The sequence below is a fragment of the Ovis canadensis genome, chromosome 1, assembly GCF_042477335.2.
Source record: "Ovis canadensis isolate MfBH-ARS-UI-01 breed Bighorn chromosome 1, ARS-UI_OviCan_v2, whole genome shotgun sequence".
NCBI classification, from domain to species: Eukaryota; Metazoa; Chordata; class Mammalia; order Artiodactyla; family Bovidae; genus Ovis; species Ovis canadensis.
This window is the reverse complement of record NC_091245.1, coordinates 22,052,076-22,066,112: the sequence shown is the minus strand read 5'-3', so window position 1 is coordinate 22,066,112 and position 14,037 is coordinate 22,052,076. Positions and strand designations below refer to the sequence as shown.

The 14,037-nt window shown below is 45.4% G+C and overlaps 1 pseudogene; it reads left to right on the top strand.

Annotated features, from left to right (window-relative positions):
- Positions 1-13,016: 13,016 nt before the first annotated feature.
- Positions 13,017-13,674, top strand: LOC138433223 (nascent polypeptide-associated complex subunit alpha pseudogene; annotated as a pseudogene).
- Positions 13,675-14,037: the final 363 nt, after the last annotated feature.

The following is a 14,037-nucleotide window of genomic DNA, read 5'->3' as shown; positions in this document are numbered from 1 at the left end:
CTTGTGTTGTTGGAAGAGAGTGTTTGTTATGACCAGTGCATTTTCTTGGAAAAACTCTATTAGCCTTTGCCCTGCTTCATCTTGCACTCCAAGGCCAAATTTGCCTGTTACTCCAGGTGTTTCTTGACTTTCTACTTTTGCATTCCAGTCCCCTATAATGAAAAGGACATCTTTTTTGGATGTTAGTTTTAAGAGGTCTCGTAGGTCTTCATAGAACCGTTCAATTTCAGTTTCTTAAGTGTTACTGGTTGGGACATAGGCTTGGATTACTGTGATATTGAATGGTTTGCCTTGGAAACGAACAGAGATCATTCTGTCTTTTTTGAGATTGCATCCAAGTACTGCATTTCAGACTCTTTTGTTGACCATGATGGCTACTCCATTTCTTCTAAGGGATTTCTGCCCACAGTAGTAGATATATTGGTCATCTGAGTTAAATTCACCCATTCCAGTCCATTTTAGTTCGCTGATTCCTGGAATGTCAACGTTCAGTCTTGCCATCTCTTGTTTGACCACTTCCAATTTGCCTTGATTCATGGACCTAACATTCTAGGTTCCTATGCAATATTGCTCTTTACAGCATCAGACCTTGCTTCTATCACCAGTCACATCCACAACTGGGTTCGTTTTTGCTTTGGCTCCATCCCTTCATTCTTTCTGGAGTTATTTCTCCACTGATCTCCTGTAGCATATTGGGCACCTACCGACCGGTAGTGTTCTTTCAGTATCCTATCATTTTGCCTTTTCATACTGTTCATGGGGTTCTCGAGGCAAGAATACTGAAGTGATTTGAACCCTGACACGTTCTTTGCACAGAAAAGTGAAGCTTCCCAGGTTGAGGCCAGGTGAGAAGAACTGAAATTTGAGTTGCCGGCCTGGTGTCTTGTCACTGGACGATGAGCTCTTGGAACTGAGCCTATAATCCCCCTCACCCTGAACACCAGCACAGAGCCTGCACAGAGGGTTGTCAGTCCATTGTGTGGAGGGACCAGAAGGAGGGAAAAGAGCAGCTTACAGGCTGGGAGGGGCAAGCAGCTCCCCGCCCAGCACTGACAGCATTAGTCTGGGGGTTGGGAAGCTCAGAGCAAACACAGGAGCCACCTGTGGAGAGGGGTCACCAAGGGTCTGTGGCTCAAACAAGTGTTAGGAGACAGTCAGGGGTTGCAGAGAGCTGAGACCTATCTTTCTCTGCAGCATGATTAGAGCAGAGTGGAGCCAGAGACAGGAGCCTGAACCCCATGCAGGCTGGCCCGGTACCTCTCTCCTCTCTCCTTCCTAATCTCTGGCACCCTATGTTACTCAAGGTCCTCCCCATCTGCCTATGCATTCCAGCTTCTGGGACTCTGCTCTCATGGGCCCTCTCCCTGGAATGCTGTTGTCCCTCATGTCCATCTACCAAGGCCCAACCCCAAGCCATCTCCTCCAAGATGGGTCACTCACAAATGGAGAGGACAACTCTTTTTTTTTTCCCTTGCACGTCCTTCTGCTTAGTCAGCGATAACCAGATTTAGGTATTTTAGTCTTCAGTCTTCTAAAGACTATTTTAGTCTTTAGTCTTCAGTCTTCAATACTATGAGCTCCTTCTGGGAGAGCCCGGGTCTAGATAAACTTTGTAACCCAAAAGCCTCTTGGTAAATGATGAGTCAAACAATGAGCAAGTGGAGGAAAAAGAGCTTTCTAATGTCCAAGTCTGAGTTAGGCCCTCTTCCCCAAAGCTTCCCCATAGGCTCTGTCTTCCCTCCGTCACACATTCATAAGCCCCCTCCTGTTATGGCTGCTTAATTTCTCAGTCTCCTCCTCTAGTCTGCAGACTCCAAACAGATCAGCCACATCCTAATTCTGTGCCTTAAGTCAGAGTCTGGCACAGAGTAAATGCTTAGTAAGCACAGACTGAGTGAAGGAACATGACCCACAGTAGACAAATTGCCTCAGAGCTCCTGAGTCCTGATGGGAGAAGGATGCAGGCAGAGATGAGATACCAAAGTGCAGAGGGTTGCTCTGAGTTACACAGAAGTCATTGAAATAAAGATGATGTGGCTACATGGAACATGCCTGGGACCAAATGTTGGTGAGAAATCCAGAGTTGACCAAATAAAGCTGAGTCTCCAAAGTTGAGGAGAGGCAGTTGCTCTCTGGCAAAGAGGGACAGGCCACCAGGTAGAGGGAAGAATGTGAACAAAGACCTGGAAGATGAGCAGGTGGAGCCAGTGCAAGGAGCACTGGCAGCAGCATCTTAGGGGCAGAGCAGTGGGTCCTGTGGAATCGCCAGCCTGTCAGGGCAAGAACAGAGAGAGTAAAATCAGAAAGGAAAGGGCTTGGTAGTCAACACTCAGGGATGTACAAAGATTCCACTACAAGATGGGAAGTGCACATAAGTTTCTGGATATGAGTAAATTAAAATGAGGCAAAAAGTTCACATATCAAAATCTTAGTTCAATACAATTTTCATACGTGTACATCCAGAAACTGTCCTGCAACTGTGTACATACTCAATTAGTAAAATAATATTGTATAGACACAATTTAGTACTTAATTTTTTTAATGTAGCCATATACATTCTTTCATATTAACAAATGTTTACATACATGCTAGGATAATATTGAAGATACATAACAATCAATATGGTAAAATGAATTTAAATCATAAGTTTAATTTTGCCATTTCTTCCTCCAGGGAATCATCCCAACCCAGGGATAGAATCCATATCTCCTGTGTCTCCTACATTCCTACATTGCAGGCAGATTCATTACCTACTGAATCATCAGGGAAGCCCTTTAAAATATAACCTATTTTATAATCTAAATAAAATTATATGACAAAACTGCTGACCAAGTGATATGTTTTATCATAAATTGCTCATGCAAATGTTGTAGAAATAACTTCCAAAAGTTTTGTACACCAGGGGTTTTCCTGGTGTAAGTTTCTGTAGGTAATTTGTAGTGCTGGCCCATAAGTCAACCAGATAGTGGGACAGAATCTGGTCTGAGGACAAGGATTTCAGGTCAGAAGAAATAGTTCTAAACTCTTAGTTCTGCTGGTGCATCCAGAGTGACTATCTAGTACCCATCCTACCTTTCACCCCCAGTTCTGGCAGTGAAATAAGGGTTTTATTGACTTGCCTTTCCCTTGGTGACAGTTCCAAGAGGAAATCAAGCTGCAACCCCTACTCTTACTGCAGAGGGTAAAGAAATACCGGAAAGCCTGTGCTCACTGGTTGTGGGGAAATAATGCCCTGACTAAATGAAAGTGGCCCTGGGGGATCAGGTGAGATGGAAACCCACATCCAAACAGGAGAAAATCTCCCTTCTTGGGTACAAGCCACTGGGTATGAAATTCCACAAGAAACTGGCACTTGAGACATCAAGGTCTGAACTCTTCTTTAATCAGCTATGTGTAAAGCCTCCTCAGACAACCACTTTGCCTTCTTGCATTTCTTTTTCTTTGGGATGGCATTAGGCACTGCCTCTTGTACAATATTACAAACCTCCACCCATAGTTCTTCAGACACTCTATCAGAGTGTCTAATCCTTTGAATCTATTTGTCACTTCCACTGTTTAAGGGATTTGATTTAGGTCATATCTGAATGGCCTAGTGGTTTTCCCTACTTTCTTCAATGTAAGCTGAATTTGGCAATAAGGAACTAATGATCTGAGCCACAGTCAGCTCCAGGTCTTGTTTTTCCTGACTGTATAGAGCCTCTCCATCTTCGACTGCAAAGAATATAATCAATCTGATTTAGGCATGGCCATTTAGTGATGTCCATGTGTAGGGTTGTCTCTTGTGCTGTTGGAAAAGGCTGTTTTCAATGACCAGCAGGTTCTCTTGACAAAACTCTGTTAGCTTTTTCCCTGCTTCATTTTGTACCCTAAGGCCAAACTTGCCTGTTACTCCAGTATCTCTTGACTTCCTACTTTTGCATTCCAGTACACTATGATGAAAAGGACATGTGTGTGTGTGTGTGTGTGTGTGTGTGTGTGTGTGAATTCTGGAAGGTCGTGTAGGTCTTCATAGAATCGGTCAACTTCAGCTTCTTTGGTAGTGGTTGGGACATAGACTTGGTGGTGTTGAATGGTTTGCCTTGGAACAAGCCAAGATCATTCTCATTTTTGAGACTGTACCCAAGTACTGCATTTTGGCCTTGTTTGTTGATTATGAGGGCTACTCCATTTCTTCTAAAGGATTCTTTCCCACAGTAATAGATATAATGGTCATCTTATTTAAATTCGCCTATTCCCATCAATTATAGTTCACTGATTCCTAAGATGTCAAAGTTCACTTATGCCAGCTCCTGCTTGACTACATCCAACTTACCTTGATTCATGGACCTAACATTTCAGGTTCCTATGCAATATTGTTCTTTACAGCATTGTACTTAACTTTCACCACCAGATATATCCACAACTGAGTGTCATTTTTGCTTTGGCCCAACCACTTGATTCTTTCTGGATCTATTGCCCTCCACTCTTTTCCAGTAGCATATTGGACATCTTCCTACCCGGGGGGCTCATCTTCAGGTGTCATATCTTTTTGTGTTATCATACTGTTCATGGGGTTCTTGCAGCAAAAATACTGGAATGGCTTTTGTCAGAACTCTCCACTATAACTCATCCATCTTGGGTGACCCTACATGGCATGACTCATAGCTTCATTGATTATAAAGGCCCCTTCAACACAACAAGGCTGTTATCCATGAAGGGAAGATACCTGCTGCTGCTGCTGCTGCTGCTGCTGCTACTAAGTTGCTTCAGTCATGTCCGACTCTGTGCGACCCCACAGACGGCAGCCCACTAAACTCCTCTGTCCCTGGGATTCTCCAGGCAAGAATACTGGAGTGGGTTGCCATTTCCTTCTCCAATGCATGAAAGTGAAAAGTGAAAGTGAAGTCGCTCAGTCATGCCCAACTCTTAGCGACCCCATGGACTGCAACCTACCAGGCTCCTCTGTCCATGGGATTTTCCAGGCAGGAGTACTGGAGTGGGTTGCCATTGCCTTCTCCAGATACCTGCTATGTACTGCCAAATAAAATTCAAGATTATCAACTTATATGAGAGATCTGAGAACAAGGAAAATCTTACCTGCCGGGAGCCAGAATGAGGAACTCCACCCGTGGCAAAGGTCATGAGGAAGGAGGCTCAGCATAACACAAAGGCGGGATCAAGCCTCAGGAGACCCCCTGTTCCTGAGCATCTACCCCCAAAACCAGAGTCTGCCTACTTTACTGTTTTATGCTCTCACCTATACCTCTGACTTTATGGGGGCCTGCCCCCCACCACCTCTTTCAGAGAAGGAGTTAACTTGCAGCTCCAGTCAATAAAAATTCCTGGGCTTGACAAGAGTGTTTCAACTTACGAACTCCTCTGAAGTTTCTCTAGCCTGCCTGAGCAGGTTCGTCCAGCCACATGTGATTGTTTACAGCCTCCCAACTGTGAGAGGCATGAGATGCTTTAAACTTTCTATATACAGATTCTTTTGAGAAGTTACAAAATTATTAGTATAGTATAGATTAGAAATTATATTGGTGAAGGGTTTTTCATTTGTTGAGCCAATATTTGCTGCTAAATCTCTGTATTCCCTGCCCTTATAATGAATATAACTAGCATATAGGAGAAATAAGTATTAACCTTCAAGATTAATCATATTAAACCTTAGGCTAAGTAAATTCCTTTCTTGATTGTAACCCACTACACCCTCACCCTATAGGAATGCAACTTTATTTGGAGGGTGGCACCTGGTTTAAGAAAAAATCACCCCTGGAAAAAATAAGTTTTCTGGTTGACTGACCGTTATCAGAAAGGGCCATAAAATGTCAGCAGGCCTCATGGCCAGAAGATGATGTAAAACCCCTAAGACCTTTGTATAATTTTATATGAAGCACCTGATTTTGACAAGGGTCAGGTCTGCTGACCCCGCGTGACTCTGTATTCACCCCTATGTTTAACAAAAAGTATATAAGCAAATGTGAAAATAAAGAAAACGGATCAGTTTCTGGAAAGACTGATTCCCCTGTGTCATTTCTTTCTTGTTCTCCGTTTTTCTGGCTGAATTCCCATCTGGAGCGTGGGTACTCACCAAGCCTGCTAATTTTGCCTGGGCTTCTAAGATCTGACCGCGGAGGCCTCAGTGCCTCCTCTCCTTTGGGAGAACGGAAAGACGCCTGTGGCCTACGTAGGTGGTGCAAATTCCTTGTCTTGGAGTTTTATTGGTATTCCACATAGACCAAGTTATTCAGCCTCTTTTTCTCCACTAATTTTCCTACTACACTATTCTTTTCTAATCTCTCTTTATATCTGTAATTAAATAAGTTTTTTCCTAAGATGCCGATTCTGTCTCCCCTTTGAATTACCCTGGATCCACTGGGGCTGGACCCCAGCACTTACCAAATTCATTTGGACTCTCCAAGAAGTGAGACAGGCACAAGAAGCCTCTGCTGACCCCTTGGCTCCAGTTCCTCATAGCTTTCAGGCAAAGGAGAGAAGTCTACTCTGGGTCCCTTTGTGGTCCATAAAACTGTCAACTTAAAAAAGTGCACAACATAAATCTGCAAGTTAAGTTTTGTCTGGATCAAAATGAGGACTGCAGCACAGGAGACAGCACCTCAGATAGCTCTGAGAAAGTGCTCCAGGGAAGCATGAAGCTATATATATATATATGTATATATATATATAGCAGAAGGTTTCGGCTAGTTACAAGGAGCAGTTATCACCCTGAAGGGTTTTAGTGCTTTTCTAAATATGAGGAGACACAACAATTGGGCTAATAAAATAAGCTTCCAAAAACATACAACTGTCAGATGATCTGTTCTACCAGTTTTTCCCCAAGTACAGAATTCCTCATTTCTTCTGTCTACCCTGAACTATTTTCAGGGGATATTGAAGATCAGCAGCTGTGGGAGCACATGATTTAACCCCTGTAGAGGAAGATGGCAAGTGCCAATGGCACAGGCCAATTTGCAGTTGACAATATAAATACATATATGACACCTTTTCTAGTTGTCATAATTTTTTAAAATTAAAAAAAAATTAGGCTGTAATGAGCTGACTGCAGGATTTTAGTTTCCCACCAGGGATGGATCTAATTGAGTGCCTGAAAAACTGTGGATAGAGGTTTGTAACATTGTACAGGAAGTGGTGATCAAAACCATCCCCAAGAAAAAGAAAGGCAGAAAGGCAAATTGATTGTCTGAGGAGGCCTCACAAATAGCTGAGAAAAGAAGAGAAGTGAAAGGCAAAGGAGAAAAGGGAAGATATACCCATCTGAATGCAGAGTTCCAAAGAATAGCAAGAAGAGATAAGAAAGCCTTTTTAAGTGGTCAGTGCAAAGAAATAGAGGGAAAGAACAGAATGGGAAAGACTAGAGATCTCTTCAAGAAAATTAGAGATGCCAAGGGAACATTTCACGCAAAGATGGGCACAATAAAGGACAGAAACAGTGTGGATGTAACAGAAGCAGAAGATATTAAGAAGAGGTGGAAAGAATACACAGAAGAATTAAACAAAAGAGATCTTCATGACCCAGATAACCATAATGGTGTGATCGCTCACCTAGAGCCAGCCATCCTGGAGTACAAAGACAAGTGGGCCTTAGGAAGTACCACTATGAACAAAAGTTAGTGGAGATGATGGAATTCCAGCTGAGCTATTTCAAGTCCTAAAAGATGATACTGTTAAAGTGCTATACTCAATATGCTAGCAAATTTGGAAAACTCAGCAGTAGCCACAGGACTGGAAAAGTCAGTTTTCATTCCAATCCCAAAGAAATGCATGCCAAAGAATGTTCAAACTACCGCACAATTGCTCTCATTTCACACGCTAGCAAAGTAATGCTCAAAATTCTCCAAGCAAGGCTTCAATAGTATGTGAACTGAGAATGTCCAGATGTTCAAGTTGGATATAGAGAAGGCAGAGGAACCAGAGATCAAATTGCCAACATCCATTTGATCATAGAAAAAGCAAGAGATTTCCAGAAAAACATCTACTTCTGCTTTATTGACTACACTAAAGCCTTTGACTGTGTGGATCACAACAAACTGTGGAAAATTCTTCAAGAGACGGGAATACCAGATCACCTTACCTGCCTCCTGAGAAACCTGTATGAAAGTCAAGAAGCAACAGTTAGAACCGGACACAGAGCGACTGACTGGTTCCAAACTGGGAAAGGAGTATGTCAAGGCTGTATATTGTCACCCTGCTTATTTAACTTATATGCAGAGTACTACATGTGAAATGCCAGACTAGACAAAGCACAACCCGGAATTAAGATTGCCAAGAGAAATATCAATAAACTCAGATACACAGATGACACCACCCATATGTCAGAAAGCGAAGAGGAACTAAAGAGCCTCTTGATGAAAGTGAAAGAGGAGAGTGAAAAAGCTGGCTTAAAACTCCGTATTCAAAAAACAAAGATCATGGCATCTGGTCCCATCACTTCATGGCAACCAGAAGGGGCAACAATGGAAACAGTGAAAGACTTTATTTGGGGGAACTCCAAAATCACTGCTGGAGAAGGAAATGGTAACCCACTCCAGCATTCTTGCCTGGAGAATCCCAGGGACAGAGCCTGGTGGGCTGTTGTCTATGGGGTCACACAGAGTCGGACACAACTGATGCAACTTAGCGGCAGCAGCAGCAGCAAAATCACTGCAGATGGTAACTGCAGCAACAAAATTGAAAGATGCCTGATCCTTGGAAGAAAAGCTATGATCAACCTAGACAGCATATTAAAAAGCAGAGACATTACTTTACCAACAAAGATCTGTCTAGTCAAAGCTATGCTTTTTCCAGTAGTCATGTATAGATGTGAGAGTTGGACCATAAACAAGGCTGAGTATCAAAGAATTGATGCTTTTGAACTGTGTTGTTCAGGAGTCCCTTGGACTGCAAGGAGATCAAACCAGTCAATCCTAAAGGAGATCAGTCCTGAATATTCAGTGGAAGGACTGATGCTGAAGCTGAAACAATCCTTTGGTCACCTGATGAGAAGAACTGACACATTGGAAAAGACCCTGATGCTGGGAAAGATTGAAGGCAGAAGGAGAAGGGGACGACAGAGGATGAGATGGTTGGATGGCATCACTGACTCAATGAACATGAGTTTGAGCAAGCTCCAGGAGATGGTGAAGGGTAGGGAAGCTTGGCGTACTGCAGTCCACAGGGTCACAGCAGCAAGAGTTCGAGCCTGTGCCCCTTGCATTGGGAGCACAGACTCAACCACTGAGCCACCTGGAAAATCCCATGTCATAATCCAGGATCTAGAGTCTAGTCTTAGCAGAAAAAGAATAAAATGGAGGGATACCAAGAGCTTTAGAGAGACTATTTTGTATTTGACACGTGTATTTGAAAAGTTAGTGGCATGTAAAATATAAAAAAGCACACTTTAAATAGTGCAGAGTGATACACTCCAAAATGACTGCTGTGAAAATCTTCAAGAGCTACAGATACTCCCCTGAAACAGTCATTTCCATAACTTTGTAACTACTTAGTAAAACAAGCTTTTATGAGTCTATAATTTGGTGAAATTTTCCATTGGCAAATCAACCTTCACAGAACAAGGTTAAAGCAGTTTCCCAGAATTTGCTTTAGGATTTGGTTTCTGCCAAGGTTGTGTTCTTACTTGTAGACACTGGCTGCAAATCAGGCAGCTGCCACTCGAGGACAAGGGGTATTACACAACTCAGTTCCTAGGGCACAATTAATATTTAATTTTTTTTTCAATTCATTTTGTTCAAATATAAAGCTACTTGTTAAGCCTGTTTCTGTGTACCAAGTCCTTTCTTAGGAGATGGGGGACAAAAGAGATGAAAGGCGTTTTCCCTGCTTTGAAGAGCTCATAATCAAGAGACAATACTGCTATCTAAGACAGATAAGCAGTGTTTTCCTATTGCAGAGGTTCTGCCTTATAAGACAGAAATCATACATTCATGAATTCTTTACTTTTTCATTCACTAAGAAGATTGTAGAAGGTTCCATGTTTCCGGCACTGTCCTGGACACTGCATGGTGACGTGGCCTTGAGTTAACACTAATGGTGTTTGGGGTCCAGGAAGGAAGAGGTACAGCCAACAGAGGGGATGGGAGTGGGTGGTCACTGGCTTGGGCTTTGTGCATATATGGCTGGCAGAGGTCGGGGAAGGGGACCTTAACAGCAGTTGAGTCAGGAAGAGGAGCTGGACAGACCCCAGGTGAATGAGGAACAATCCAGACAAGGCTGTGATGCAGCTGAGGCATGGGATGTGTCCTCCCTGTGATGGAGGGCACGGGAGGCCTGGAGCCAATATGGCTTCAGCAGAAGGTAGTGAGGCAAGGAGACTGAAAAAGACAGATGAGGAGACCGAGGGATGGTTAGGGGGTCATTTCTGGAATAGAATAGGAAGACTCCAGAGGCAGGTTGACTGAGGAGGCCAGACCATTAATTGGGAGGCAAGTGGTCCAGCAGGTTCAAGGTCACTAACCTGTGTCCTCTCCAGAAAGCCTCCCTGTTGCCATTCTGATTCCTTACACAGCCCCCTCTTGTTCTCTCAGGGGACTGGGAACCCTGTTTGTCTGCCGCAGATGGTGACAACCTGAAAATGTGGTGCTCCTTACCCCCTACACTGCCCTGCCTGGCCTGAAACCAGAAACTGCCTGTGGACCAGTGAACACAGCTCTAATTCACATTTCCTGATCCACTCGACTTGACTCTGTGACTCAGTGTGCCGATCCTCCCCAAAAGGGTTCCCTGCTGCTGAGACCAGAAGTAGGAGTTAGGAGTCCCTAGAGACGTAGGTTTTGTCAAAGGTCCCAGGGAGAGTGTGGACCAAGTCTTGGGTGGCAAGTTCAGCGTAACCAACAAGAAAGGGATCAGGGCTGGGCCACGCAGAGGGCAGCCCCGAGTGCCGTTTCTGGTCGATGGCCAATGCCTACCTAGCTCAGAACAGGGTTTGAGACCACTTCTCATTTCATTTATCTCGCTGGCCCAGGAACTGCTTCGGAAAGCAGTTTGCCATGAATGAGATGGAGGTGGCCATGGCTCTAACCTTGCTTCGCTTTGAGCTGTCACCAGATCCCTCCAGGGCCCATGTTCATTCAAAGACTTCTGTTGAAGTCTAAAAACGATGTCTACTTGCAGCTCAGGAAGTCCTCTAATCCTTGCGGGAACAAGGACAAGCTCTGAGGGCCCCGGCCTGCCACCCTGCCTTGCTGTCACTCTCTCTTGTCCTTGTCTCTTTGCCAAATTCCTGCTTTGATCTGCCCGCCACCAGCCTGCCTCATCTTCTGCCTCCTGCCCAGCTGACTTTCTGCCCTTCTCCTCTCACCTTTCTCCAGGCTCCCTGTCTGCTTGTCTCTCCATCTGTCTCTGACCCCCTGTATCTCTCACTGTCCACTGGAATCCTGATCACCCGACACCCTCCAGTCTGTCTGCTCTCTCCTGTGTTTCTCCACTTCTGCCTGCCTGCCTGTCCCTGTATTCACTTCCGTTTTGATGGTAAAATAATTTGCCACTGCCTTAGGGACTTAGCACAACACAAAGTTATCCTCTGATGGCTCTGGAGTGAGAAGTCTGAAAGGGGTTTCCCTGGACAAAATGAGATGTTGGTGGGGCCCCTCTCCAGGGATCTAGGACAGGATACAGCTCTTTGCCTTTTCTGCATCTAAAGCTACAATTCTTGCATTCCTTGACTCCTGGGCCCTCCTCCCTATATGAATCCAGCAGCATCTTCAAATGTCCCTCTGCTTCTGTCTTCACATCGCTTTCTCTTTCATCAGGACCTTTATGATTAGATGAACAACTCAGATAAGACAGGCTTCTTCTGATCTGGGGATGAGGATGAAGACACTTGCGCAGCCATTGCTGGACCTGTCAAGTCCTGTGTGACTACCATCGGCCTGTCCCCCGCTCTCTCCCATGTGTGATGGGTCTTCCTGTGTATCAGTCATGTGGCTTCCCCTCTCTCTCCCTCCCTGATATAGACTGTGTGTGTCTTCTCTGAAAGGAGCTGGATGAAACAGAAGAGAGAGGAGGGGAGGGAAGACAGTGGAGAGGAGGGGAGATGACATCTGCTCTGTGGGGCTGGGATCCCAGCAGGGAGAGCAAGTCTGGCCCCCCTGCAGCCTCACACTCTGGGGTCCCTCAATGCCCACACCCTGCCTGGCATCTGAGGCCCCCATGACAGCTGAGTCAGGAGAAAGGGGTCTTCTCCAAAGGCTCAGAAGGAAGACACTCACTCCAGTACCTGTTGGGGAAGGAGCCTCCTTGTTGTTCCGTGGTAGCTTCTTCACCGCATCTGTAGAGGGGCCCAGCCAGCACCCACCCTGTGCTGAGCAGGGAAGACTTTACAGACTTGGCTAGGCACAAAGGTCTCCTTCACCCCAGAAGAGATTTGAGCAGAGCCCAGCCTGGCCAGGTCACCAGTCCCCTTCCTCACAGGCAGGGCCTCAGATTCCTTTGAGGACAAGAGTAGGTGGCTAAATTGGAAGGCCTGGGAGGAACCAGCTGGGCACAAGGCTTGGCTGTTGGGAGCAGATGTCAGACCCGAATCCAGGACAGCTGGTGGCACCTTTCCACACAGGAGAGCACCTTGGAGTCCCTGGCATGCAGCCTGGCCACTCTGAGTGAGGACCGGCTTCTTCAGCTCTGCCATTCCTGGAGACCATGTTGGGGCCTGTCCTCCTGACCCTGGGCACTGACCAGAACCAGGCCCTTTGCACTCTTCCTCCAGCCTTTCTGCACCCAGCCCTGCTCTCTTCTGGTTCTGCACACAGGTCCTCCTCCCTCCCACCCCTGCCCTTCCTAGACCAGTGTCCTGGTGCCAGAGGAGACCTCCTGGCAGCCCTGTGCTGTGCTGCGCTGTTGCCATGTGCCTCCTGATGGGGCCTCTCCTCAGCCAGTGCCTGTGGCTGGGACCTTCAGACCAGTAATCCTCTCTCCATCTCCAGGTTCCTAGGTCACCGGGCTAGTTCATTCTGCTTCTAGAAGTGACCAGGGGAAGGCTTTCTTCTGCAACAGGGGTGGGTCGCACTCTCACTTGCTCTCTTTCTATGGCCATCTTAGTTCTGCACTCCCCATATAAAATACCTGGTGAAGCCGCAGAAAAATCCCTGCCCTAGAGCAGAAGTTGCCACAGTCCCAGACTGGGACAAGGTCTGGAACAGAAACCAGAACTTGAGAAACAGGATTCTACGCAAGCAACCACACAAGCCCAGCTGGCGGCAGCAGCTGGAACCGATGAAGAACCAGTCAGGAAAGCAAAACAGAGCTGGAGTGAAAAGAAGGCACAGAAGGCTATGTCCAAACTAGGTCTTCACCAGGTTGCAGGGGTTACTAGAGTGACTATTCAGACATCTAAGAATATCCTTTTTGTTGTCAAGAAACCAGATGTGTACAAGAGCCCAGCTTCAAATACCTAGATAGTTTTGAGGGAAGCCAAGATCAAGGGCTTAGCAAGCACAATTAGCAGCTGCTGAGAAATTCAGCATTCAAAGTGAAGCTGTTTCCAAAATTCAGGAAAACACACAGATTCCAACTGTACAAGAGGAGAGTGAAGAGGAAGAGGTTGATGAAACAGGTGTGGAAGTTAAGGACATAGAATTGGTCATGTCACAAGCAAATGTGTCAAGAACAAAGGCAGTCCGAGCCCTGAAGAGCAACAGTAATAATATTCTAAGTGCTATTATGACATTAACAATAACTATCTGACAAAAGGACCTTTTTTGGTGCTTCAAAAGAGTAACTGCAGCTGACTTTGAAGTTTGTACTGTTTCTAACATTAATAAAGTTAAAGCTTCTTGTTGGATTAAAAAAAAAAAAAGTGGCCAGGTAGACACTGTGTTTGACCAGGAATGGAGCAGTAGAGTTAGCTGGGTGTATCCTACGCAGGAAGTTTGACAAGTCCCCTGGAGTGAAGTGGCACAGAAAGGGTCAGTCTAGTCACTCTCAGAGTATGGGGCAACAGGAACTTTTTCTTCTATGTGGCTAGCCATGAACATGAGTTGTAATCACAGGATTTTACAGGCGCTGAAGAGAATGACTAAGAAGAGACCCAGCTTGTTCCAGGCAGTA